Below are 2,635 nucleotides of genomic sequence, written 5' to 3'. Positions count from 1 at the left end.
AACAATATTTTTGTCATTCACAAACACACGTGACTTTAATGAAATTTCAGGTCTTAAGGAAAAATACAGTATTTATTCAAATGAAATATGAATACAGTGAAAAATGGTAAATTAAATGCATGCATTGCATCAATTTTTTATTGGAGACACTGGGAGGCAAAATGCAAGGTAGAACCAACACCACACTGCTTCATAACATTAGAACTTCTTGAAGAAATTAAAGCCATGAGATTTTGAGGTCATTGGTTTGATCCCCATTCCATGTCTGTGAGTTTGAGGTATTCTCCCTGTATAGGCATGGGTTTCCTCCCGCAGTCCAAAAACACGTCTGGGTGAGTGCATGGTGCCCTGTGAGTGACTGGCCCACTACGACACTGGCCGAGATGAAGCGATCCAATAAATGAATGCTAAGAAATGAATGTTAAATTGACTCTTTGATTCGGTTGTGAATCGCTCAAATTGCGATTCGTTTAAAAAGAATCGAATCCGAGGAATCGGTTCATTGAAAAGCATTCAGCGGGTCGCGCCGTGCGCTGGTGTTGCGGGAAGAGTCTCGAGCGGAGCCTGCGGGACCGTGAACCGCACACGGCGGCTTTTTAAACGCGGGATCGCGGGTACAGGGAAGATTATAACACGTTCAGAGGCGCGGGGAGTCGGGAACGCGCACGGTGAGCTTTACTAAGGAGCCGAACGCATGGAACGTGGCTCCTGAGCGTTGCCTAGCTACGAGTCCCGAAGAGAAAAATAAAACAGAGGTAAATAATAAACAAATCTTGCTTGTAGTCGCTTCTTAATGTTTGTTTGGTGTTGGTGATGAGATTGAGTGAATCAGCAGGACTAGGACTGGCTTCAGATTCACCTGGTTCTTGTTCGAATCGTCCATTCCACCTTAAATGGGGCCACCTTAATTGGTCTCTCAACACAGCCTCTCTTTCCCCAGCAAAGCTAAAGTTGGCTTCTTGTTCCAATTATCGATTCCACCTTAAATGACAGGCTCTCATCACCCCAGCGAGGCTGAACTTGGAGTCTTGTTACAATTCTGTTCCGCATTAAACGCTGCAGCTGTTACACTGATTTCCACAGTGTGTTAAATTGTGCTTTAAAACAGCAGTGCTGGACTTGGTTTGACATTATAATTGTTATCGTTCCACCTTAAATGAGTATATTCTGGCGCCCTGTGCTGCACCATTTAAGGTGGAATGGATGAGACTTTAAAAGCCTAGTTCATCCTTGTTGGTTTGAAAAGCTGTATTGTAGTAAAGGGACTACAGAAAGCCAGTGTTGCAACATTTAGTGTGTCATCACTTAAGATGGAACGGAGAATTCCAATAATGAGCTGACTTTAGACTTCAGGCTCTTGTTTTTTGGGGGAAACAAACCAAGCAGCCAAGCTAAGATGCTAATGCTAAATGCTAGTATGCTGGATGCTAATGTTAACGGATAAAGGGCAGCCGTATAAGATTTGAGGCTAGCCGCGACTAGCTCTCTTACTAAGGCGCTAATGCGAGTATTCTAGTGTTGTTTGCGTGTAATCATGTTTACTCTGTTTATTTTGGATTTATTGTTACTTTAAGAAGCTAAACCGGGTCATAGCCGAGCAAAGTCTGTGAAAAATCCTGTGAAATATGATGTTTAAAGGGATAAAGTAGAGCTAGCTTGTTGGCTACATTTGTAACTGGCTTCGAAAAGAACTAATGTTAAAAATGTATGTTTAATTTTAATAATAACTTTGCTGTTTTGTGAAGTTAGCTAAGGTGTCGTTCACATTGCTTGAGTTTGGCGTCTGTAAACAAAACAGAACTCGTCAGTCACACTGTGGAGGAGTTATTAGGCTCCTGAGAAAGTTAGGTCTGAAACCCACTTGGGTTGGATTTACTCAGGCAAAAGGTCGGATATGAGAATAAGCAACAGTCTACTGTTTTTTTTTTGACTTTGTTAAAGAGGTGCTCAGCGTTCTAAGTTTCTGTTTGCATATTTATATTTTTAATTATCTGTCTGTGGAATTGTTTATCATCAGTCACATTTTGGTTTTACCTAGTTTTGTAAATATTTAATAGGACTATCTCCTTATATCTTCTAAATGTTCTGAAGGACACAAGTACAATTGTGTTTATATGCATCAATTATTATTATTATTAATGTGTTACAAAATTCAAAAACAGCCATATTTCAGTTAATTACAATACACACACAGTATGCATTGGAGGGTCCCTCTAAAAGCTGTTTACATACTGCAACAAACACATTTCTGAAAAAACTAGTTTATTTTTTTCAGTGATACTGGCCCTTTAATAATCTGTAAAGTTCAGAAAGAAGTGCAAGCTGGTGTGTTGTGATGTTGCAATGTAGGTTATGCTGAAATGGTCATAGCCTTTTGCCTGCATGTGTTTATTATGTAATTACTGTTGTCAAATCCTCCGAGTTACTTCTTCTCTTTCCTAAGTGGCTGTTTCCACCAGACATTTATTCTCTGAATTGAACAAGTCAAATAATGAGTTTTCCCAACAGAGTTTAAACCAGGCTGAGCGTACTTTAAAAACATCCTTCAAAAATATAAATAAATAAGCGGAAACGTACAAACGTTTAACACAGACTCATCATCAAAATAAAAGTTATGTATTTACATCTGTTTTCT

General features: G+C 39.4%; 1 protein-coding gene across 1 annotated transcript in view; it reads left to right on the top strand.

The window, feature by feature from the left end:
- The first annotated feature begins 556 nt into the window (after positions 1–556).
- fbxw7 (F-box and WD repeat domain containing 7) overlaps positions 557–2,635 on the top strand; it is a 137,209-nt gene continuing 135,130 nt past the window's right edge. Inside the window, exon 1 of the mRNA XM_066661305.1 lies at positions 557–755. The gene's annotated coding sequence lies outside the window, so the exon portion shown is untranslated. The remainder of the gene's footprint in view (positions 756–2,635) is intronic.

Source organism: Hoplias malabaricus, chromosome 2 (genome assembly GCF_029633855.1).
Source record: "Hoplias malabaricus isolate fHopMal1 chromosome 2, fHopMal1.hap1, whole genome shotgun sequence".
NCBI classification, from domain to species: domain Eukaryota; kingdom Metazoa; phylum Chordata; class Actinopteri; order Characiformes; family Erythrinidae; genus Hoplias; species Hoplias malabaricus.
The sequence above is the reverse complement of the archived record's forward strand: the minus strand, read 5'-3'. Positions and strand labels throughout refer to the sequence as shown.